General features: G+C 33.1%; 1 long non-coding RNA gene across 1 annotated transcript; it reads left to right on the top strand.

The window, feature by feature from the left end:
• The first annotated feature begins 408 nt into the window (after nucleotides 1-408).
• LOC146722747 (uncharacterized) lies at nucleotides 409-27,917 on the top strand. The gene is made up of 2 exons (XR_014924962.1): nucleotides 409-480; nucleotides 27,718-27,917. It is a non-coding gene; the product is annotated as an uncharacterized LOC146722747 (long non-coding RNA).

Raw genomic sequence — 27,917 nt, 5'->3', positions numbered from 1 at the left:
AAATAAACATTATTAACCATGTAAATATATTTCAACGTATCATATTATGTCATTTACTTTAATATAACTGACTCACGTAAGAATTTTTTCTACCAAATTCTAGTATAAAATCACATAATAAAAGTATTTCAATTCAAATTAATTATCATTAGTAATATATATTTATATATAGGATGATAAAAAATACTTGTTTATCTAATTATTATATATTTATACTTATATATGCAAATTGTATATTTATAAATTAATTTCTCATTCTAATGTATTAATACCACTCAAAATCATTATTATGTTATGTTATATTATGTCAACTACATAAAGAAACTTTCCTTATTCATAACATATTTGTGTTGTACATATATACAATATATATTATAATTCAAAATTATTAATCAAATGTAAATATTGCAGGAAGTTTGGTAATATAACAAAGCGTAACCATACAGTTTCCTTCTGGAGAACATTTCTGCATTCAACTAGGTAACCATTTCACAATGTTTTTACATATTACATTTAAATTGTGTTTATTTATTATAAATAAATTATTAGAGAGAAATATTGAAAAATATTGAATAACATAATTAGAATACGTTGTATATAAATATTTATATAAATGGTTTTGTTTTAAAATTGTATTATTATTTAAATGCTTAGAATGTATATATTTTGTTATTATGTATTTATTTATATATTTATATTTGGCTTCCGGTTCCGGTAAGAGAGTGAGTGACAGGTGTGTGAAAGCGTGGCAGGTATTTGTGAGGAAAGAGTGAGAAAAGGGGTGAGGTGAATAGGAGATAAGAGGTGAGAGGGTGTAGAAAAAAGAGGAGAGATTGAAAGGATAGGAGAAGAGAAAGGGGTAAGGAGTTAGAAAGGAGAAGGTAGGAAAAGGTGAGACACGTGGACACGTAGACACGTGGAAGAAAGAGAGTAGGTGTAGGGAGTAGGTGCAGTAGAATAAAAAGATAGGGAATTCACTAGGGAATTCACTAGGGAATTCACTAGCGAGTTGGAGCGAGTTGGAGCATAGAGTAGGTGAATCGAAGAAAGAAAGCGATAAGGGGAAAATGATTAATGAAGAAAATATTAGAGATAGGAGGATAGAGACCAATAGAGATAGGATGTTAGAGGAAGGGGGAAAAAAAGGAGATGAGGAAGAAATAAAAAAGAAGGCAGGGAGGCCGAGAAGAGTAGATGAGTTAGGGAAGGAGAGGAGGAGCAGTATGGGATGTATAGAGGATTTTTTGAAAAGGAAAAGAGAAGAAGGGGGAGAGGAGGATAAGGAAGAAGAGGAAAGAAGCCTAAGAAGGAGCAAGAAGACAGAAAGGCTGAATAGAGAGGTAAGGGGGGATAGAAAAGGAGGAGTTAAGGAGGATGATGGAGGAGATAGGGGAGAAGATAACAGAGAAGTTAGGCGAAGAAATGAGAAAGTTGAAGATAGAAATTTGGAAAAAGGAGGGGGAATGGAGAGAAGAAAGAAGAGAATTGAGAAAAGAGATAGAGAGCCTGGAGAAGAGAGTGATAGATTTGGAAGCAAGAATAGAGGAAAGAGGAAGAAAGGAGGTAAGAGAAAGAGAGGGGGGCGAAGGAGGGAGTAAGGGGATAAACGAGACAATAATAGGAAAAGTGAAGGACATAGGAAAGAAATTAGAATGGAAGGAAAGAGAAGAGAGAAGAAATAACATAGTAATAAAAAGAATGGAGGAAGGGAAGGAAGGTGTAAAGGAAAGAGTAGAGAAATTAATGAAAGAGATAGGAGCGAAAGCAGAGATAGAATGGATAAGGATGTTGAAAGGAAAGGAGGGAAAGGAAGGTGAAATGGTGGTAGTAAAACTAGGAAGTAAAGAACAAAAAAGACAGGTGATGGAGAGGAAGAAGATATTAAGAGGAAAGAGGGTGGTGAGAATAGAAGATGATTTAACATGGGAAGAGAGAAAGATAAAATGGAGACTAATGGAGATCGCGGAGATAGAAAGGAGGAAAGGAAACAATGTATGGACGAGCTATGGAAGGATAAAAATCAATGATGTATGGTGGAGATGGGAAGAGGAGGAAGGTGTGCTTAAAAATTGGAAAGGAGAAATTAGAGAAGGTATAGAGAAAATGAGGGGGGAAGAAGGGGGTATGAAGACAGGAATGGAGGAAAAAAAGGGATAGAAGAAGGGAGAAGAGAGGAAAGGAGGAAAGGAGGAGGGGAGAACAATAGTAAGAAGAGAAAGGAGGAAGGAGAAAGGGGGACGGAGGCAGAAAGGAGAAAGGAACAGGAGAGAAAGGAAAAAGGAGGGGAAGTAAGAGAAGAATGGAAGATAGGTTTTTGGAATGTGGCAGGGCTGAAGAATAAGGAAGAAAAGTTCTGGAAGGAAATAGAAGATTGGGAGGTGGTGGTGATGATGGAAACATGGATAGAGGAAAAAGAGTGGGAGGCGATTAAAAAGAGGTTACCGAAAGGATATAGATAGGAGAAGCAAGCAGCAAAGAAGAGAAAGAAGAAAGGAAGACCGATGAGGGGAATGATCATGGGGGTAAGGGAGGAGAGGGGGAAGATAAAAGTATCAGGAATGGGAGAAAAGGCGGAAGGAATAATGATGGCGGATTTAGAAGTAGGAAGAGAGAAGTGGAGGGTAATAGGCGTATACATCAACGGGGACATGGAAAGGAAATTGGAGGAAATGAAGGAATGGATGGAAGAGAAAGAAGAAAATAAATGGACGATTTTGGGAGGAGATTTCAACGCAAGGACAGGTAGAAGGGGGGGGGGTGATAGGAGGGGAGGAGGAAGAAGAAAGAAGATCAAAGGACAAGAAAGTTAATGAGGAAGGGAAGAAGTTGATAAAAGAGTTGGAAGAGGTGGGATGGGGAATTTTTAACGGAGGGATAAGAGGGGATAGGGAGGGGGAGTACACTTATACAGGAGGAAGAGGGGAATCGGTAATAGATTACGTGGTGGGAGAGGATAGAGTAAAGGAAAGGATAAAGAGAATGGAGGTGGGAGATAACATAGAATCGGACCATCACCCATTGATTGTAACGCTAGAAAGAAGAGGAGGAGCTGAAAAGGGAAAAAGGGGGGAGGGAAGAGGAATAAGAAAAAAAGGGAGATGGACAAAGAGGGGAGGAGAAAGAATAAGAGAGGAAATAGAGTGGGGAGAGGGGTGGAAGGAGGGGATTGAAGAAGAGCTAGAGGAAAAAATAGGAAGAATAGAAGAGGAATTGAGAGAAGGAGAAAAAGAGAGTGGAGAAGGGAGAAGGAAAGGGTGGTGGGACGAGGAATGTGAGGAGAAGAGGAAAGAAGTGAGGAAAAAGTTAAGGGAATGAAGGAAAAAAGGAGGAGGAGGAGAAGGATATAGAAAAGTAAGGGCGGAATATAGGCTAATGTGTAAAGGAAAAAGGGAGGAGGAGAGGCTAAGATGGTACAAGGAGGCGATAGAGGCAAGAACGGAAGGAGAGGTATGGAAGATTATAAACAGGGAAAGGAAAAAGAGAGAAGGGGTGAATGAGGAGATAAAGGCAGAGGAATGGAAGGAATACTTCATGGACTTATTGGGAGGGATAGAGGTAAAAGTGGTAAAAAGAGGAAAAGAAAAAAGGGAGAGGGATGAGGAGCAGGAGATAAGCAGGGAGGAAGTGAAGAGGATGCTGGGAAAACTGAAGAAAGGAAAAGCAGCGGGGGAGGATGGGATACCGAGTGAGGTATGGAAATATGGAGGGGAGAGGGTAGAAGAGTGGGTATGGGAAATGTGCAACAGAGTATGGAGAGGAGAAGGATGGCCGGAGAGGTGGAAAGAAGGGATAATAGTGCCACTGTTGAAAAAGGGAACGGGGAATAAAGTGGAAAACTATAGAGGAGTGACATTGATGCCAACGCTATACAAGATATACGTGGGGATTTTAACTGAAAGGTTAAAGGAAGAAATGGAAGGGAAGAATATAATACCGGAGAGTCAGACAGGTTTTAGGAAGGGAATGGGGGTGATGGATAGTATCTATGTGTTGAACTATCTGGTGAATAAGAGAGTAAACAAGAAGGGAGGAAAGGTAGTCGCGGCATTTATGGACTTGAAGGCGGCGTTTGATTCGGTAGATAGGGAGGTGTTAATGGAAGCAATGAAGAGGAGGAGAGTGAGGGAGGGATTAAGGAGTAGAATAGAAGAGGTGTACAGGGAAACGAGGAGTAAGGTAAGAGTGGGGAAGGAGGAGGGAGAAAATTTTTGGACGGCAAGGGGGGTGAGGCAAGTTGCCCAATGAGTCCGCACTTATTCAGTTTGCTGATAGCGGATATAGAGGAAGTGCTAAGAAAAGGAGGTTGGGGGGGTGAAACTGGGAGGGGAAAAAGTGCATTGTTTGACGTACGCAGATGATATGGTACTGTTGGCGGAGGATGAAGAAGGGATGATACATATGTTGGGGAAAATGGAAAGTTATATGGACAAGAAAAGATTAGAGGTGAATGTGGATAAGACAAAGGTAATGAGGTTTAAAAAGGGAGGAGGAAGAATGAAGAGAGTGGAGTGGAGATGGAAAGAAAAAAGATTAGAGGAAGTGAAAGAATTCACATATTTAGGGTATCAGCTACAGAGGAACGGGGGGCAGGAGGCGCAGGGAAAGAACAGAGTTAGAAAAGCAGGAGCGGTGATAAAACAGGTGTGGGGAATGGGAAAGAGAAGATTTGCAGGAGACTGGATGAAAAGAGTATGGCTAATGGAAAGGTTGGTGGGGACGGTGTTGGAATATGGGGCGGAAATATGGGGATGGAAGGAGAGGAGAGAGGTGGAGGCAATGCAGGAGCGATGGATTAGGTGGACGTTAGGATTAGACTGGTGCACGCCGGGGTATATGGTAAGAGAGGAGATAGGAAAAGACAAATTTAGGATAAGGGCAGGAAGGAGGGCGGTAGGGTATGAGAGGAAGTTGGAGGAAGGAAGGGGAGGAAGTTTAGCGAGAAAATGTTTTGAGGATATGAAAGAGAGGATAAGGGGAGGAAAGGAAAGAACGATGTGGGAGGAAGAGAGGGGGAAATTCTGGGAAGAAAGAGGAATAGAAGGGAAAGAGATGGAGGAAAAAAGGAGAAGGGGAGAGGAAGTATATGAGGGGTGGGAACAGAAAGACAGGGAAAGGCAGAAGGAGAGATGGGAGAGGATAAGAGAGTCGAGATATAATAGATGGTATGGGGAATGGAAGGAGGAGGGTTTACCGGATTACCTGAGAAAGGGATGGGGGGAAAGTAGATGGAGAAGGATAGTTAGGTTCAGAATGAACAATGAGATGAGAGGGGCGAGATACTGGGAAGAAGAGGGGAAAAGAAGATGTAGGTTATGCGGGATAAAAGATGAAACATGGGAGCATGTGATAGGAGAATGTGGGGGAGAAGGGGAGAAGGGAAACTGGTGGGAAAGAATGAAAGGAATATTGCAGGAAGGAGGAGAAGGGGAAGGATGGATGAGAGAAATAGAGAAAAAGAGGGAAGAGGGGAGAACGGAAGAAAGGAGGGAGGGAGAGGAAAAGGAGGAAGGAAGTATGAGGAGGAGAATGAGTGAGGTATGAATGAGGTGGTGGAGAATGTATGGGGAATCGGAAGCCGAAGCGAAGCGATAGTTAGGGACGGCTCTTTCTCTCTCTAAAGTAGTAGATAAGTAGGTTAAGGTAGAATTAAGTTATTTGTAAATTAGATGTAAGAGTAGAGTTAAGAGTAGATATAAGTAAGATTGTAAGAGTTTGTAAGGTTGGGGAACGCTCCTTCAAAAGCGCCTTCAATCCCTTAGGGGACGAATAAAGAATTGAATTGAATATATTTATATTTTTTTTTATATTGAAAAGATTCATTTTTCTTTTTCCTTTTTTTAAATTAATAAATTTTATTAAATATTTGTTTGCCAATTAAACAAAAATGTAATCGTACACCAGCAATTACTTTTCAAAATATTATTTTTCTTGTGTGTGAATAGTTTCATATAATATCTGGATTGCAAATATATTGTTAATAATAATAGTTTTGTTGCATATCTATTATGCATATAATTTGGAAATAATATAATTTAATAATTAAAAATTGCAAACAGAATAATATATTCACATATTTATATTTATTATATTATATCTGCACATATTCATATACAAAATATATACATTCTAAGCATTTAAATAATAATACAATTTTAAAACAAGACCATTTATATAAATATTTATATACAACGTATTCTAATTATGTTATTCAATATTTTTCAATATTTCTCTCTAATAATTTATTTATAATAAATAAACGCAATTTGAATGTAATACGTGATTGCCATTTTCCAAATTATGTAAGCGATTATCTAATCGTGTACATAAAATTTTTCAAATATTTCAAATATATATCAATTGAGATATTTAATTTGAAATATTTATTTTACTATTATTTTGTAAATATACCTAAAACGTTACTTTCGGAATATTGCATATACACACCAATTGAGATATTTCATTTGAAATATTTATTTTACTATTATTTTGTAAATATACCTAAAACGTTACTTTCGGAATATTGCATATACACACCAATTGAGATATTTCATTTGAAATATTTATTTTACTATTATTTTGTAAATATACCTAAAACGATAACTTTGGAATGTTTTAAATACATATCAATTGAGATATTTCATTTGAAATATTTCTAATATATACTATGATGAAATATTTCAATTGTAACATTTATGAATTATATCAAAAACAAATACGTAAAATGTATCATTTGAAATTTAAATGAAACAATTTGAAACATTGCATGTATATTTCATGTTTAGTGGGTTAACGTTAACAGGAATTTTCAAAATCTCTGCAAGGTCAAATGAATATCAGCATCATCTGTCTTTCTTCAAATCCTATGGTGTTTGTTTGAAACATTTTTTTGTCTTGCATATTTAACAAGTTTATTTAAATGTCGTAGGAAGTTTTATTATCAATAAATCATCAATGCCTCTTAAAAATTCTTGTTTAATCTGTAAGTAAATCCTGTATTTATAAATCTTGTTTGTACAGAAATACCTATTTCATAAGTAAATTTTGTACTTATTAAATATCTCGAAAGTATATAGGAAAATTTCAGACAAAAGTTGTTTAGTTTAAAGGGAAAACAAAGATAGGCATTTAACTTCGTTTGGTATTCATCATTTTGTGCATAAAAATCTTGAGGTAAGATTATTGAATCAAATATTGTGAAGAATCGATATATTAAAAAAGAATAAAATGTTTCTATTTATAAAAAAAATTAGATTTACTTCAAATTTTCGATTATGATTTTTAATTTTAAGAAATTTTAGGTCTACTGCATTGATGATTTATTTACAATAATAATAAATAAATAAATATTATTTTGACGTGTCAATGTGATTACGTGAATTACAACTACTATACAAAAGAAAAATGAACAGATGTAATTTCATTTCTTTTTAACTGCAGTTTCTGAAGTATTGTTTAATTAGTGTAATAATTTTGAATCTTTGCATATGTTTATTACAATAATTTATAATGTATTTATATAGCTTTTTTATTTTACAGATCCGGAAAAATAAAAAAAAAATTAATCGGCTGCTCAGGCGCTGTATGAAAGCTGCCATAAGCGCTGAATTAGAACATCGGCTGCTAATAGCGCTGAATTTTGGCTTGCCCTAGACGCCTGCATCCAATTACAAAAATTAATTTTGTTCGGCCTATTACGTATCCAAACTAAAATTATTCGCTATTATAGCGTTTTCGTCTGTAATAGCGCAGATTTTTGGCTTGCCCGTGGCGCCTATACAATTAAAAAGTATTTTTGTTTTTGGTCTATTACACATCCAAATTAATAGTATTCGCTTTTGTAGCATTTTAGTCTGCAATATCTCAGACCTTTCGCCTGCCCTAGGCGTCTAATTAGAAAAATCTTATTTGATACTTGCATCACTAGAAGGCTGCCCCAAACGCCGTATATCTATAACTAAAACTGTCCCAAACAACTGAAAATGGATCATCAGTGTCACAAGTTCCATTATGGCAATAAGGAAAAGAATATTTTGGCTTCCAAAGAATGGTTGACGGAAACGATGATAGACAGTTTCCATGCGCTACTCGAGAGCAATTCTGATTATGCACCTCGACCTGTATGGTTGACAATATTTCCCGATCAGATTGTTCCACTGAATAATTCAAAGAAGAAGCATTTGCAAATACTGCACAGTGATTTTGGTGGTGGACATTGGGTTGCTTGCCATTACGATGCAAAATCTATTATTATATATGATTCTCATGAAGGTAGTCGTAATACAAATATATAAAATTTGAATGGAGAAATTCGAATTTTTGTGGACAGATTATTTCCCTTTCATGATTGTCAAAACAATCCAATAGTTTTTCCTAAAGTTCAGTCGCAAGGTAACGGTTATAATTGTGGTCCTATGGCAATTGCAATTGCGATTGTTACATCTATTCTGTTTGGCGTAAATCCTTGCATCGTGACGTATAATCAATCGTTGCTAAGACCTCATTTGTCCGCAATGTTTGAAAAACAAACAATAACTCATTTTCCGTACCTCTATGATTCAATAGCTCCATTAACGCTACTGCCGTTGGAGACATTGAAAAGACGAGAGAAGGATGCACTGAGAAAAAGACTTGCACGTAGTAAGGAAACTGAGGAACAGCGTTCGAAACGAATCGAAAAAGATGCTTTTTCTCACAAAGAAAAATATTTTATGAATCCTGCAACAAAGCGTCAAAAAATGCGTGATATATATAATAAAGATCTTGAAGGAATACGTAAAAGAAAGCGGGACAAATACCAAAAAGATGTAGAAAATAAAAGGTACGTCAAAAGAAAAAATTATTTAAAAAATGCTGCCAGTGAAAGAGACCGCCAACGAAAATTCAGACAAAAATATCCCGACTCAAAACAAAAAAATTATACAACAAGAGGTGCAATGCAAAACGTAGCGAGAAGTCTATCGTACAAAGATGGAAAATGTTCAAGAGAATGAAGGAAAAATTTAATACCGTTTGATCTTGGCAAAAGTGTTTTAAGTTTCCAAAATATTCAGAGTTTTATATTCAACAGATGTCGAGAAAAATTAATAAATCAACAGTATGTGCTCGATTGGAAGCCGAACAGATATTTAAGTGGTGTGTAATAGCAAAAAAATCGTACCTCAATGCAGCAAGAAAAGTGTTTTCATATTTGAAAAACGTTGCTGAAGCTGCATTATTGCGATTCAATGAATGTAAGACTTTGAAATATTCAAAAAGCGATCAACTTAGAGCTCTTTGTGGCTTATCCAAACATACTTCGTTTTCCGAAGCGTACTTTTATGAAACTGCTTACGAGCAAAGGAAAAAGTTTGAGCAACCACTTATAATGAGACAATCCTCTCCTCACGGAGTAATAAATGTTTTGCCGTTTGCCGTTAATAGATAACAATGGTAAAAAGTTAAAAATGTGGCATTGTGATGAGAACAAATGCCACATAAATGATAGTTCCATGGAAAAGTTTGTAAAATTTTTGGAACTGTTTGAAGAAGGTACTTTGAAAAAGATAATTAATGTTAAATTCATGGCGCAGCTAAAAAATTGTTCCGTTTCACGTACGAGTAGCAGATTAGAACATCCTCCGGAATGCTATACAAATCCGAATCTTTGCAAGTCATACATTGCAATGATAAACACTTTATCGCCTCATTTTCCTTTCGTGAGGAATATTCGAAGAAATGTTTACAAATTGATCGACAGTTATAATAAGTTTTGTCAACTGTTTTCATCTTTGAGATTCATCAATATGGATAAATTAGTTGAAATTTCCAATGATTTTAAGAATAAAGCAAGATTTTATCCAAAAAATGTAACTGATGTTTGTTTGGACGAGGAAAAGATTTTCTCGCAAAATTACGAAGCATTTGAAGTCATGAAAAAGCGATTGTTGGATTTACCACGTATCCCTTGCATCTCTTGCGAAAAATTATGCTTGAGAAGGGACGTTTCTAAGCTCAAGAAACTGAGGAAAACAATAGACGGACCTTTTTGGAAAGATCTGATAGCAAACGTAACAGAACACAGTAATAATACTGAATTCGTTTGTAAGCTTTGTTTGGGTAAATTTCAAAAAGGCGTGTTGCCTTCTACTTGCATTTTGAATAATCTTGCGGTAAAACCATTACCAGATGTTTTGTCAGATTTCAATGATTACGAAAAAATGTTAATCAAGAGAATGAGCAGCTTTCAAGTAGTGCAATTGATGGGCAATGTTTCGAACAAACATATACCGCATAGACAAATGATCCGCAAAGTAAAAGGTAGAACATTTCATTTGCCTCTACCTTGACAAGAAACATTGGATAAGATATGTCCTCCGGAAGATCCTATAAATTTGAATCACGAGTTGCACATTCTCGTTTGAGGTATACCCAAGAAATCTAAAGTGGTTTGGGAAAATTTGGTAGATATTAATAAAGTGGTTTGGTAGATATTAATAAGGCTTTACAATGGTTGAAAGAAAATAATCCTCATTACTCGAAAATTCGTCTTCCGGCGTCATCTGATGATCTATTAAATGATAAGTTGCAGGAAACAGAATATCGGATTGTCGATGACGAAAGCGACAATGACGAAATAAATGAAGTGGTTGAGAAATTACCAGCATTGAATTTGTACAATGTACAGCAAAACAAAAATAATAATGATCGAATCGTTTTAAAACGTAGGGCTTTCCTCACACAAATCACTGAACATTCGGATATTAACGATCAGTATACAATATACCCAATACACGCGAAAAGAATCGATAACGAATCTGCATTGAAGCTTTTTCAAATGGTGAAAATTGAAGATTTTCCAATGGATAATCGTTATAAATATCTGGATGTCATGTGTTTCCCTGATTTATATCCTGATGGTGTCAATGGACAACGAGAAGATAGAAACTTTGCATTGCCGGAATATTTATTTATTAGAACACGATTGATGTCGAAACATAGTAGATTCAGGTTGAATCTGCAGTATCTGTTTTTCCTTCTCAATGATGCTAACTACCGACAGTTGAAAAGTGGTATCTATTATACGATGATGGTTACTAACCCACGAGAGAGATACACTGCTGGTAGATACTTGAACGAATTGAAAGGTTACGAATTAGAATCGAATTTAATGAGTATTTTCGCAAAATTGAGAAATACGGATCAATTTTGGCGACAACCGTCCAATAATGTAAAATGCATGACTTTGCATTACGGTCCAGCGACGTGGTTTTTGACTTTGAGTCCTAGTGAATGGAAATGGTCCGATTTGGGTGAATATTTACGAGATATGAATCCCGATAAAGAGAAGTTAGGCATCAGCAAACTAGTCGCATACGATCCTGTAAGTACTTTTAGATTCATGTGCATAAAATTCAAAGCCATGATTGATTTTATTTGTTCGTCCAATAATCCAATAGGAAAGGTTATTTATTACTTCTGGCGACTGGAATATCAAAGTAGAGGTATTCAGCACATGCATTGTATGATTTGGATAAAAGATGCTCCAGTATTAGGAAAATCGCTGGATGAAGAAGTTGCTACGTTTATTCGAAAATACGTAACGTGTGAAATTCCAGATGAAAATGTTTCGCCAACGTTGTACGATACGGTAATAAGTGATCAGAATCATAAACATAACTCGTATTGCATGCGTACGAAAAAAATGGAAACTAATATATACAGAAAGTGTCGGTTCGATTTTCCTCAGCCAGATACTGAGAATTTCGTTTTAAGAGACGTTATCACTTCGATAGTCGGTAGAAAAAATTTACGCAGTAAGAGCAGATTGTACGATCTTCCTCGCAAGGAGTCGGAAAGGTTTATAAATGATTATAATCCGGCTATCAAATTAGCTTGGGAGGGAAATATGGACATACAATTTATTAGAGAAAAATCACATTCACATTGAACATACATACATGTGAACTTGCACCTTGAATAAAATATCAGTTACTTTTCATGGTAATATATTATTACTAAATTTAGATAATATACACTTTACGTATTTTCACTTTGAACTGGCACCTTGAATAACATATCAGTTACTTTTCGTGATAATTTATTATTAGATCGTTTAAATTTTGAAAGGTTTAAATTTTTGAGTACCTTCTTTTGAACATGGCCTGACCTTTTCATTTTTATGATTTTTTTAGGATTCAGATATATAGAGCAGCTTTCTAGTAATTCAAGTATCACAATTATATGTATTTTCGATTCTTATCACATAACTTTGTATAAGTAACAATTTATGCAATACAGTTCAAAATAATTGAAATATATGGTATATATGTACATATATAAAATATATAATTATATTATAGTATACATATATATTTTATTTAATCATATATGTAAATGTTTGTATAATTGTAATAACTTTTAACGATACATTGCACATTTATTTCAATTGCAACAGAATGAATTTATATTCTTGTATGAATATTGCAAATAAAGAATGGGCCCCTCCATCGCCCATTCTCGTGAGAACGCAACCATATATTTTTCTTTCGTCTCTCCGATTTTAACACGACATACATATTTCTGTCTGATAATTTTTTTCTTGATGATACTTTTTGAAATGTCATGAAAGCCTAGGTCAAATTAGAAACTTATTGCACTCGTTTTAATGCAGCGCTTACAGCAGCTTTTATAAAGCGCCAGAGCAGTCGATATTTTATTTTGGCGCTTACGGCAACTTTTATACAGCGCTAGAACAGTTGATGTTTTAAGTGTAGCGTTTACGGCAGCCTTTATACAGCGCCAGAGCAGCCGATGTTTTATTTCGGCGTTTACGAAATAATCCGGGCGACTGCTCTTACCAAGAGCAGTCGCCCGGAAAGTGAAAGACGCGGGTTCGATTCCCGCTTCAGCGACTTTTCGGACCTATATTTTTCTCGCTTATTTCTCCATATGTAAGTTTCGAAATTAATTTATATGTGGAACTTTGGGATCTCAAATTGAGATACAGTTCCGTTTAATTAATTTTTCGTTTCGTTTCCTTGGCTCTATTGCCCGGCTTAGAAGGCAGCATACTTATATTCTTTATATTGAGAGCCGATAAAAATATTTATTTCTGAATAATAATAATGTTGTCTACAAAATTAATTGTAAGGATTGTGAAGCTTCGTATGTTGGGCAAACCAAAAGAAAATTACGCACTAGACTAAAAGAGCATATGAATAATATTAAATTTGATTCCTCCAAGCATTCTGTGGTCTCTGAACATATTATGGATAAAAAACATGCTTTTGATTGGGATAACGTTAAAATACTTGATATTGAATCTAATTATTATAAAAGACTTATCTCGGAAATGATACACATCAAGGAACAAAGGCATGGTATAAATAATAACACAGACACCGAATTGCTTAACAACGCGTATTTCGACATTCTAGAAGAAATATCGAATTTTTAGACTTATGTAAATGTTTATTTTGTGAGATCTGACACCTATTTATTCGACTTTTTAAAAGACTAGACAACAGTCAAGTACTAACAATAAGACCAACAACAATTAGAAGCATCGTCATCTCAAGTTATTCGGAACAATTTGTAAGCATAAAGATTCAATATTTTAGTAGTTAGTTTAATTTATAATTTTTAATCTTTTTTTCACATACACATTAGTGGAATCCTATTTTACAATTGAATAAATTCTTTAAATTCAGTTAACAAATATCAAATAATTTGGAGAGGATGAACATAATCATTGCCAGATCGAGGGACTTTCGTCAAATAACGATAAGTGGTTCATTTGGAGTAATGTATAAGTGTCACTCCAAGTTTTTATTAATAATTCTAATATATTTTATGAATAACCGGACGAATCATTCTGCTTCTAATTGGGTTCTTACTTTGTTGAACTATTTTAATGGTCTCAATTCATTGTAAATATATTTTGCGTTTTAACTATGACTCAATTATATAACTTATATTGACTATGTATTGCGGATTTTTTATTAGAATTTTATGTATTTATTTATTATTGTTATTTATTATCACTATTTTTTTTGCGCACTGAAGAGGAGCAAGTAGAGCTCGAAACGTTTGTATAATTATTATTTCAAATTAAGAATTTTCTTCTCAATAATAAAATAATATCGTATTGCTCGTTACACATGGCCTTAATTTAATAATTTATCATTGTTTTTATTGTCATACGAGCTTGAGCATTGGTATGTGATGTTTTGATTAGGTATTAATTTAGCATTTCTTGATTTAAAATGTGCTATATTTAAATCATTTAATTATTTTTTTTGTTTAAGTAGATTTAACAGCAAAAACTGCATATACGTAGGTATGTATTTGACTCTACTGCCATTACTTGAAACAAATACATTATTCGATATTAACAAATTGGAACTCTGGAATTACGAGTAATTATTTTTCATTGTACAGACTAGGTTTAAATTTTTGAGGACCTTCTTTTGAACATGGCTTGACCTTTTCATTTTTATGATTTTTTGGAGATAGGGTGAGAGAGGACAAATGAGGGTAAGAGAAGACGAGATAGGCGAAAGAGGGTGAAAGAGAACGAAAGTGGGTGAGAAAGGACGTACGAGGGTGAAAGAGGTGAGAGAGGGTGAGAGAGGACGAAAGAGGGTGAAAGAGGAAGAAATGGGGTGAGAGGGAATGAAAGAGGGTGAGAGAGAATGAAAGAGGGTGAGAGAGGACGAAAGAGGGTGAAAGAGGCGAAAGATGGTGAAAGAGGACGAAAGAGGGTGAAAGAGGACGAAATAGGACGAAAGAGGGTGAAAGAGGCGAAAGATGGTGAAAGAGGACGAAAGAGGGTGAAAGAGGACGAAAGAGGGTGAAAGAGGGTGAAAGAGGACAACAGAGGGTGAGAGAGGACGAAATAGAGTGAAAGAGGCAAAAGAGGGTGAGTTAGGGCAAAAGAGGGATGGGAGTGGGGGTGGGGGGCGGTATGTGGGAGGGAAAGGGGTGGGTGAAAGTTGAGGGAGGTGTGAGTAAAAGGTGAGAAGAGAATTATATATATATCATATATACATATATGTAATCCTGATGACGTCAGCGGACGCGGACAGAGAAGAAGAAGAAGAAGAAAACGACGTTACTTCATTTTTCATGAAAAACGTCACTTTTTGACCGCTTGTATCTCCAGAACGGCTTGACCGATTTTATTCCTTCTTGGCTCAAATTACTCGTGGCGATGCCGCCTTTCAGGTTATATTACGTGCAATTCAAAATTTTTTATATTTTAGTAGTTCTACACCCCCAAAAAATGGACTTTGATGGTGCAGGATAAGGAGACTTGTAGTGTCTTTTAAGGTCTTTTAGGGTTTGAACATGGCCGGAGACACTACCGCGTCTCCTAATATTATCATTATCGGAATAGAGCAGTAGTTAGATAAGATTGTATTGAAAGAAATAGATTTTATTTTTGATTATATAGATATTGTGAGTATTTATATGTTTATATAAAATTTATATATTTATTTATATTTGTCTACTATATGCGCACAATAAACATTTACAATTTCTATAAAAGCAGGCTATCTCGAGTAGACATAAAACAGATAAAAATAATCTTGTAAGTTCCTATAAAATTTTTTTTATAACGCATTGCGATATTTGTTTAAAAACGGATTCTATATGTGCATGAAAAATTATTCACTTTTACGAAAACATATTGTATATATGTAATATCTATATAATCAAATAAAATTATTCCTTTCAATATCTTATCTAACTACTGCTCTGTTCCGATTATAATAATATTATAAAATATTTTTATAAAAATATTTTTTATTTATTATAAATAATTATCTACTAAAACTTTATAATCAATTATAATTACAAAAAATTTTTATTTTTACGTGTGCATGTTGAGAGAGAAGAGACAAAGAGACAGAAAGGAATACAAAGAGACAGAGAAACAGAGACAGATAGATAGATAGCTAGATAGATAAATAAATAGATAGATAGATAGATAGATAGATAGATAGATAGATAGATCGATAGAGAGATCGATAGATAGTTCAATAGACCAATACCTAAATAGATAGATTGATAGATAGATTAATATATATATATGTATGTATGTGTGTATGTATGTGTATATATATGTATATATATATATATATATATATACAATATATATATATATATATATGTAAATATAAAATTTCTTTTTTTTGCAGCGAATTAACACCGCGATGCGTAAGGCGGTAAACAAGGAGCGGGCGCGCCAACGTAAATACGACGATCGCCGCCTTCATACTCCCGCAGCACCACGATACGTGCTTGCGCCGCCGACAACACCAGGATATATACCGCCAGCAGCACTAGGATACGTGACTGCACCGCCGGCAACATCAGGATATATATTTGCACCGCCGGCAGCACCAGGATATATAAATCCTAAAAAAATCATAAAAATGAAAAGGACAGGCCATGTTCAAAAGAAGGTACTCAAAAATTTAAACGATCTAATAATAAATTATCACGAAAAGTAACTGATATGTTATTCAAGGTGCCAGTTCAAAGTGAACATACGTAAAGTGTATATTATCTAAATTTAGTAATAATATATTACCATGAAAAGTAACTGTGATATTTTATTCAAGGTGCAAGTTCACATTGAATATACATACATATAAGTAAAACTGATTACAATTTGATTCTAAAAAATAAGTGCGATATGTTATTCTTAGTGCACAAAATATAATAGTCGTTTATAGAGATTTGATTTGAAATTTATACTAGCCCGTACAATGAAAAATAATTGCTCGTAATTCCAGAGTACCAATTTGTTAATGACTCAGAAAAATAACATGGCGGCCTGCTCTCAAAAAACTATGATGTTTCTCGATGTCCATTTAGAAATAATGTCGAAGCTCTTACAGAATAATTACTACAACATTTGAAATACGAAAAGTATTACATTAGAAGAAGATTAGATTAGAATAAGGATTCAACGTATTTTTAAAAGCTCTACACACACAACGAAGTGAATATACAAAACTATATACAAATACCTTTTTCTTCTGTGTTTCTGAAGAAAATTGTAAGTCAAATGAAACCTTGCACTTTGAGAACCATGTCACTTACTTTTCAGAGTCAAATTGATAAATTTTTTTTGTATATTTTAATGATATTTATTTCTCACTTGTATCTTGAATAATTAATATGTAATTTTTTAATGAATATTACGACAAATAATCAGTAAACTTTTTAAGCGTATAGCTTTATTGTAGTTGACCTGAGAACTGTACATTTATAAATTTTACTTAATATACACTCGTTTCGAGCAACAAGGCAAAGTTTTCTGATCAATAACATACTCCCTGAAAATACGGTATAACACAAATCGGAAGTTGATACAAAAATTCGTAATTTTACTAAAGAAAGATTGGAGGTTTTTAATTTATACAATTTTCACAACTCTTATTTCAATTATTTATTCTACCCATCGAAAGTTTTTTGAGAGCAGGCCGCCATGTTATTTTTCTGAGTCATTAACAAATTGGTACTCTGGAATTACGAGCAATTATGTTTCATTGTACGGGCTAGTATAAATTTCAAATCAAATCTCTATAAACGACTATTATATTTTGTGCACTAAGAATAACATATCGCACTTATTTTTTAGAATCAAATTGTAATCAGTTTTACTTATATGTATGTATATTCAATGTGAACTTGCACCTTGAATAAAATATCACAGTTACTTTTCATGGTAATATATTATTACTAAATTTAGATAATATACACTTTACGTATGTTCACTTTGAACTGGCACCTTGAATAACATATCAGTTACTTTTTGTGATAATTTATTATTAGATCGTTTAAATTTTTGAGTACCTTCTTTTGAACATGGCCTGACCTTTTCATATTTATGATTTTTTTAGGATATCACTTACTTTTTAAAGTACAGATATATAGAGCAGCTTTCTAGTAATTCAAGTATTACAAATATATGTATTTTCGATTCTTATCACATAACTTTGTATAAGTAACAATTTATGCAATACAGTTCAAAATAATTGAAATATATGGTATATATGTACATATATAAAATATATAATTATATTATAGTATACATATATATTTTATTTAATCATATATGTAAATGTTTGTATAATTGTAATAACTTTTAACGATACATTGCACATTTATTCCAATTGCAACAGAATGAATTTATATTCTAGTATGAATATTGAAAATAAAGAATGGGCCCCTCCATCGCCCATTCTCGTGAGAACGCAACCATATATTTTTCTTCGTCTCTCTGATTTTAACACGACATACATATTTCTGTCTGATAATTTTTTTCTGGATGATACTTTTTGAAATGTCATGAAGCCTAGGTCAAATTAGAAACTTAATGCACTCGTTTTAATGCAGCGCTTACAGCAGCTTTATAAAGCGCCAGAGCAGTCGATATTTTATTTTGGCGCTTACGGCAACTTTTATACAGCGCTAGAACAGTTGATGTTTTAATGTAGCGTTTACGGCAGCCTTTATACAGCGCCATTATTTAATCTGTTCTAAGAACAATATGTATGCCCCTTGTGCTCCTTTGGGCCATTTTTTCTTGAACACTTCCATATCATTAGAGTAATACCATTCCGATTTTGTGTCAGCTCTCAACATACACGTGTAGTGACCACGATTCATTTCTTCACCTTCGTGAAATATAGCGCTTATTAGCTTGTACTTTTTTTTATTAATCGTGATATTACTCGTCGGCACGGCGGTAATCCGATTGTTGATAATTTTTTTAGAAGCACCGTTTACAAAAGTATATAAATTGAGCTGTATTACTACGACGGATAAAGTTGATTCGATTACGGTTTTCTTTTTCAACACGGTGCCCTTACATTTGTTACAATTGCCATTTATCGTTTCCCATTTAGAAAATTCTACATTAATCAAACTTTGTAGAGTGACACCTTTTTTCCTTTTTAATGTCGAATGTATAGGTAATATTAACAAACTACTGCTTTCCAGCTTAGTTACATTGTAATTACATTTGATATTCGAGCAACATGTTACGTGCTTTAATTCGAGTTTTAATACATCATTGATGTCGGAATACGTCGATATTAGAGCCGTAAAAAATTCCGAAACATCTTGTTGTGTTCGTTCTTCGAAGCGTTTTCCGACAGATCTTCTAACCGCTTGAATGTTGCAATATTTACGTTAACCATACGCGCAGATAGCATCAATCAATGCATTCGATGCTTTATTTTTCAGTATTTGTTGCCTAATACGTACGCAATGAAACGCACATTGTAATATTACATTAGCGTAACACGAAACAGCATCGTTATTGCAAAGGCCATATATTTTCCACGTAACTATACTTTCTGGTTCCTCACAATCATAATTCTGCATATCATCAATGATATTAGAGATATCCCATCGACGATCGTACATTTTCACAACCTTTTTCTCGGACGGATTGATTTGTGGCAGTTCAGATTTGAATATAGATCTCAGTCGATTATATTCTACAATGGCTCTCGAGTTTGCTTTAACTGATGCTGGATTGAAATTTATCAAATGTAGGCCTTCCAATTTACTTACTCGTAACAAACCTACATAGGCTTGACCATCACTGAATACAGTCGTTCCTAAATCCATCATTGCATTGTTACATGTAATTCCTTCGATTATAAATAATTCGACATTCTTTAATTTGTCTCTCAAAGTTTTCAAGACCATGTCTGACAATTGCGTATATTTTGGTGTAGATTCATGACTAACCGGTAGTTGAAACATTCTATGGATTGTCAAGCCATCGATATTGAATGCTGCGATACCCGTGGGAGCAGATATGGCAGTCGTTTTTTCCAAATTTATTCTGATCCAATGTTTAATCGTTTCAATTAGAAAACTTTTCCCTGTACCACCCTCGCCACTTACGTACAGTCGCAGAATCTGATTCTTATCTTGTAAAACTTGGCATACTCCATCAAAGACTCTTTTCTGGTCTTCGTTCAATTGCGACATCATTTGCGATAAATCAATCGGGTCGTCAATCTTACCAAAATCTTCCAGATCTTTCATCGCGTCGTCAGCTTCTATCGGATTACAATCCAGTTCATCGTCATCGGATTTGTCTCTGTCTGCTGTTTTCAGATCATTTTCGCGCTTCTCGATTAATTCAGCAACGTTCTCAAAAGCTTTCTGTATTTCTTCGAGCCTTTCGTGATATTTCATTGCCTTCGTTAAAACAGACTCTGAATTCTTAAAGGCATCCGTGTAAGTCTCGAATGTACCTTTGAGTTCACTCAAATCTCTCCATGGTTTGAACAGAAGAAGCAGCGAGTAAAAGTATTTTTCGGGCTCAGTTTTTATATTAAATCGATAATGGTTAATTAAATAACCCTTTTTTCGTTTTTTTTAAAATAAACCCGATGCCAGTTTGTAACACTTGACTTCGTCATTATTTGACATCTGTTTCGTAATTTCCCAGAATCTGGCAAAATCGTACAAATTCAATGATTCTAATTCCTGAGGTCTATTTGGATAGTAATCATCGATGAGTGACGAACAGTAAATATTCGTAGAATTTTCATCGAGAGCTTAAATTTCATTAAATGTTTTAACTTTTCTATTTCTCACCTCATTAACATCGATCCATTTGACCATGGTATCATTATCCGTACCGTACAAGGGATTCCCTAATAGTGTATCCGCAGCTTCTAAAGCACCGCATTCTCTGTTATTTAATGAACGCATTGCAAAATTCCACAGTTTCGATGCCAAGGACTTATTCGAATCTATCACTTCAAAGTCTGTATTGCATTTTTCCGACTTTGTCGTGTATTTTGTTAAATATGAGTTTAAAAACTCTGATTTTTCTCTAATAAATTGTATGTCCATATTTCCCTCCCAGGCTAATTTGATAGACGGATTATAATCATTTATAAACCTTTCCGACTCCTTGCGAGGAAGATCGTACAATCTGCTCTTACTGCGTAAATTTTTTCTACCGACTATCGAAGTGATAACGTCTCTTAAAACGAAATTCTCAGTAACTGGCCGAGGAAAATCAAACCGACACTTTCTGTATATATTAGTTTCCGTTTTTTTCGTACGCATGCAATACGAGTTATGTTTATGATTCTGATCACTTATTACCGTATCGTACAACATTGGCGAAACATTTTCATCTGGAATTTCACACGTTACGTATTTTTGAATAAACGTAGCAACTTCTTCATCCGGCGATTTTCCTAATACTGGAGCATCTTTTATCCAAATCATACAATGCATGTGCTGGATACTTCTACGTTGATATTCCAGTCACCAGAAGTAATGAATAACCTTTCCTATTGGATTATCGGACAAACAAATAAAATCAATCATGGCTTTGAATTTTATACACATGAATCTAGAAGTACTTACAAGATCGTATGCGATTAGTTCGCTGATGCTTAACTTCTCTTTATTGGGATTTATATCTCGTAAATATTCACCCAAATCGGACCATTTCCATTCACTAGGACTCAAAGTCAAAAACCACGTCGCTGGACCGTAATGCAAAGTCATGCATTTTACATTATTGGACGGTTGTCGCCAAAATTGATCCGTATTTCTCAATTTTGCGAAAATACTCATTAAATTCGATTCTAATTGGTAACCTTTCAATTCGTTCAAGTATCTACCAGCAGTGTATCTCTCTCGTGGGTTAGTAACCATTATCGTATAATAGATACCACTTTTCAACTGTCGGTAGTTAGCATCATTGAGAAGGAAGAACAGATACTGCAGATTCAACCTGAATCTACTATGTTTCGACATCAATCGTGTTCTAATAAATAAATATTCCGGCAATGCAAAGTTTCTATCTTCTCGTTGTCCATTGACACCATCAGGATATAAATCAGGGAAACACATGACATCCAGATATTTATAACGATTATCCATTGGAAAATCTTCAATTTTCACCATTTGATAAAGCTTCAATGCAGATTCGTTATCGATTCTTTTCGCGTGTATTGGGTATATTGTATACTGATCGTTAATATCCGAATGTTCAGTGATTTGTGTGAGAAAAGCCGTACGTTTTAAAACGGTTTGATCATTATTATTTTTGTTTTGCTGTACATTGTACAAATTCAATGCTGGTAATTCCTCAACCACCTCATTTATTTCGTCATTGTCGCTTTCCTCATCGACAATCCGATATTCTGTTTCCTACAACTTATTCTTTAATAGATCATCAGATGACGCTGGAAGACGAATTTTTGAATAATGAGGATTATTTTCTTTCAACCATTGTAAAGCCTTATACATTTTATTAATATCTACCAAATTTTCCCAAACCACTTTAGATTTCTTGGGTATACCTCGAACGAGAATGTGCAACTCGTGATTCAAATTTATAGGATCTTCCGGAGGACATACCTTATTCAATGTTTCTTGTAAAGGCAGAGGCAAATGAAATGTTCTACCTTTGCCTAAACAGAGTTCGATTATATAAGTTTCTTGATTTAAAATGTGCTATATTTAAATCATTTAATTATTTTTTTCGTTTAAGTACAATTAACAGCAAAAACTGCATATACGTAGGTATGTATTTGACTCTACTGCCATTACTTGAAACAAATACATTATTCGATATTAACAAATTGGAACTCTGGAATTACGAGTAATTATTTTTCATTGTACAGACTAGGTTTAAATTTTTGAGAACCTTCTTTTGAACATGGCTTGACCTTTTCATTTTTATGATTTTTTGGAGATAGGGTGAGAGAGGACGAATGAGGGTAAGAGAAGACGAGATAGGCGAAAGAGGGTGAAAGAGAACGAAAAAGGGTGAGAAAGGACGTACGAGGGTGAAAGAGGTGAGAGAAGGTGATAGAGGACGAAAAAGGGTGAAAGAGGACGAAAGAGGTCGAAAGAGGGTGAGAGAGAACGAAAGAGGGTGAAAGAGGACAAAAGAGGGTGAGAGAGGACGAAAGAGTGTGAAAGAGGTCGAAAGAAGATGAGAGAGGGCGAAAGAGGGTGAGAAAGAATGAAAGAGGGTGAGAGAGGACGAAAGAGAGTGAAAGAAGGTGAAAGAGGACGAAAGAGGGTAAAAGAGGGTGAGAAAGAATGAAAGAGGGTGAGAGAGGACGAAAGAGAGTGAAAGAGGACGAAAGAGGGTGTTGAAAGAGGACGAAAGAGGGTGAGAGGGAATGAAAGAGGGTGAAAGAAGACGAAACAGGGTGAAAGAGGGTGAGAGAGAATGAAAGAGGGTGAGGAGAGGACGAAAGAGGGTGAGAGAAAATGAAAGAGGGTGAAAGAGGACGAAAGAGGGTGAAAGAGGACGAAAGAGGGTGAGAGGGAATGAAAGAGGGTGAAAGAGGACGAAAGAGGACGAAGGGGGTGAGAGGGAATGAAAGAGGGTGAAAGAGGATGAGAGAGAATGAAAGAGAGTGAAAGAGGACGAAAGAGGGTGAGAGAGGGCGAAAGGGGGTGAGAAAGAGGGTGAAGAAGAGGACGAAAGAGGGTGAAAAGGCGAGAAGAAGGGTGGGAGTGGGGGTGGGGTGGGGTGGGAGTGGGGTGGGGCGGGATGTGGGAGGGAAAGGAGTGGGTGGAAGTTGAGGGAGGTGTGAGTGAAAGGTGAGAAGAGATTTATACGCGGACAGAGAAGAAGAAGAAGAAGAAGAAGAAGAAGAAGAAGAAGAAGAAGACGACGTTACTTCATTTTTCATGAAAAACGTCACTTTTTGACCGCTTGTATCTCCAGAACGGCTTGACCGATTTTATTTTTTCTTGGCTCAAATTACTCGTGGCGATGCCGCCTTTCAGGTTATATTACGTGCAATTCAAAATTTTTTATATTTTAGTAGTTCTACACTCCCAAAAAATGGACTTTGATGGTGCAGGATAAGGAGACTTGTAGTGTCTTTTAAGGTCTTTTAGGGTTTGAACATTACCGGAGACACTACCGCGTCTCCTGATATATTGTATATATGTACAACACATTTTAATATAACATATTATACATTTATTATTTTAGAACAAATGAGAAAAAATTCGAGAAATATATATTAACATTAAATATAATTAAATTAAATATAATAAAATGTATAATGAATTGAAAATGTTCTCAATAAAAATATGGTTTAAAAAACGTAAATTATTTATTATTTATATTGTAACTATTACGTACAATAACTTTGCTAGAACCAAGGAAAAGATATATATTATTTAAATTCAGTCATTTTAATATCATCAATCAAACATCTTCGATTAAAATTTAAATTGTATTAATCGTTACACATTGTTAATTAATGGAAATAGAGAAATTATATCGATTTTCTTAAGTCAATTATTAATGGAAGAGATTCGCATTAAATTTGATATATTTAATCGTCAATTAAATATTTTTTAATTGTTTCTGCTCAAATCAATTGTCAATTGAATTGTCTTCGATTGAATCTGTTTTTTTCAATCGTCAATTAAAGTACTTTTAATTAAAATTAACTCATATTAATCGTTAATTAAAAAACTTTTAATTAAATTAGCTTGTATTAATTTTTAATCGATCGTTCTCCGATTAATTTCGTTTATATCAATTGTCATTATGATAATCTCATTATTCTTTGTGACATGATCTTACATGAGAAAATTTAATTCTATATTAACACAGATGTTACCGTCAATTTCATCAACTTTAAACTTTCCTGACTGAAATTTGAATGCGAGATAGATAGAGAATCGTACACCGCGTAACGGTTAAAGAAGAAACTAGCAATTATTGCATAACTGTGACGTATCGTTTATGTCAATAACGTAATGAATCTATAATTGTTACATAAAATTGTTATGTAATTTTGGCGTTACTTTATTATATATGTATTTATGTATTTTGATTAATGTAAATGTGTATACTCTAAAAGTTTCGTAAATACTACGTAATTTTAATGACATAATTGTAACATTATGTTAAATACGTAACGTTTATGTATTTTGGTTAATATAAATGTGTATACTCTAAAAGTTTCGTAAATGCTACATAATTCTAATAACTAATTGTAACGTTATATTAAATACGTAACATTATTTTGTTGACATCAATGTATACATTCTGTAAAAACTTTATTATAATCATTACATACAGTATAATAACAAAATTGCGATATTTTTTTTATTTAATGTGACATCGCAATTTCGTTATTATAATTATATAATAGTTATAATAAGGTTTTTAAAGAATATATACATTCATATCAACAAAATAATATTAATGTTACATATTTAACATAACGTTACAATTATGTCATTAAAATTACGTAGTATTTACGAAACTTTTAGAATATACACATTTATATTAACCAAAATATTATAATTATATATAATAGTTATAATAAGGTTTTTAAGGAATATATACATTGATATCAACAAAATAATATTAATGTTACATATTTAACATAATTACATATTTACAATTATGTCATTAAAATTACGTAGTATTTACGAAACTTTTAGAGTATACACATTTATATTAACCAAAATATTATAATTATATATAATAGTTATAATAAGGTTTTTACAGAATATATACATTGATATCAACAAAATAATATTAATGTTACATATTTAACATAACGTTACAATTATGTCATTAAAATTACGTAGTATTTACGAAACTTTTAGAGTATACACATTTATATTAACCAAAATACATAAATGACAACATAATTGACAATTGATATAAACGAAATTAATCGGAGAACGATCGATTAACAATTAATACAAGCTAATTTACAATTGTCAATTAAATAATCTTTAATTGACTTCGATCATATTAATTGTTAATTAAACGATCTTCGATTAATCTAGCTTATATCAATCGTCATTGTAACGAAATCTAATTAATCTTTCTAAAATTAATCGTCAATTAAAAATATTTTAATTAAATCTGTTCATATCCTTTGTTCAATTATAAAAAATTTAATTGATATTTTGCCATCTCTGATACCCAGTAAACACGAAGGGATCATTTACGAAACAATTACATAATAATCTATATATGTATATGTTATGTTATAGATCGGCGAAACAAAACAATGACGTATCATTTATGTCAATAACGTAATGAATTTGTTATGCAATTTTGGTGTTACTTTGTTATGTAACATTTATGTATTTTGGTTAATATAAATGTGTATACTCTAAAAGTTTCGTAAATACTACGTAATTTTAATGACATAATTGTAACGTTATGTTAAATATGTAACACTAATATTATTTTGTTGATATCAATGTATATATTCTGTAAAAACCTTATTATAACTATTATATATAATTATAATATTTTGGTTAATATAAATGTGTATACTTTAAAAGTTTCGTAAATACTACGTAATTTTAATGACATAATTGTAACGTTACGTTAAATATGTAACATTAATATTATTTTGTTGATATCAATGTATATATTCTGTAAAAACCTTATTATATAACTATTATATATAATTATAATAACGAAATTACGATGTCACATTAAATAAAAAAAATATCGCAATTTTGTTATTATACTGTATGTAATGATTATAATAAAGTTTTTACAGAATGTATACATTGATGTCAACAAAATAATGTTACGTATTTAATATAACGTTGCAATTAGTTATTAGAATTATGTAGCATTTACGAAACTTTTAGGATATACACATTTACATTAACCAAAATATATAAATGTTACGTATTTAACATAACGTTACAATTATGTCATTAAAATTACGTAGTATTTACGAAACTTTTAGAGTATATACATTTACATTAACCAAAATACATAAACGTTACGTATTTAACATAACGTTACAATTATGTCATTAAAATTACGTAGTATTTACGAAACTTTTAGAGTATACACATTTACATTAACCATAATACATAAATACATATATAATAAAGTAACGCCAAAATTACATAACAATTTTATATAACAATTATAGATTCATTACGTTATTGACATAAACGATACGTCACAGTTATGCAATAATTGCTAATTTCTTCTTTAACCGTTACGCGGTGTACGATTCTCTATCTATCTCGCATTCAAATTTCAGTCAGGAAAGTTTAAAGTTGATGAAATTGACGGTAACATCTGTGTTAATATAGAATTAAATTTTCTCATGTTGAGATCATGTCACAAAGAATAATGAGATTATCAAATGAAAGTATCAATTAATTATTAAATTTAATAAACAGTGGAAAGATATATTGATTAAAAATAAATATTACAGTTTACTATCCAGTTAACTAATTTGTCATAGTGTATCTAACGCATTTATTTTTAATCAAATATAATTGTAAATGTTTATTAAATTTAATAAAAACATTTAAAGATTATAATGATTAAAAAATAAATATTATAATAGTTATATATATAAATAATTAATAATTAAGAAATATTTTCTTAAATATTATAATATATTAATATAATATAGTAAAATTTATAATAATGAATACTCTATTGCTCTATATAAATAGTTTTATTATTTTAATAAATAATTAGTTAATTGAAATAAATGATTTATAATAAAGTTAAATAGTTATTAAAAGTATTCTAAAATAAAATATTATATATTTTATATAAATAACCTATATGATTAAAACATGTTATTATAACATATTATACATTTATTATTTTATACCATACCTAGATATACCTAAATATACCATATTATCTAATTACTAAAATAATTTCTTTTTTAATTACAGTTTACAGAGGAAGACGCGCCGGAGTTCGCGTCCAAGAGGAGCGCTTTATGCGCTTCCTCATGAAACTGTCCTCGTCGAATTATTATTGGGGCAACAGGCCGAGGAGGGGCGGACGAGAAGGCGGACGAGGACGGGGACGGCGAAACGCCTAATAGCATATACATACATTATATATACATAAATAAATATACATATATATA

The sequence above is a fragment of the Nylanderia fulva genome, unplaced genomic scaffold, assembly GCF_048542155.1.
Source record: "Nylanderia fulva isolate GAGA-0341 unplaced genomic scaffold, ASM4854215v1 Scaffold279, whole genome shotgun sequence".
Lineage (NCBI taxonomy): Eukaryota > Metazoa > Arthropoda > Insecta > Hymenoptera > Formicidae > Nylanderia > Nylanderia fulva.
Note: the sequence above shows the minus strand (reverse complement) of the source record. Positions and strands in the feature narration are given on the sequence as shown.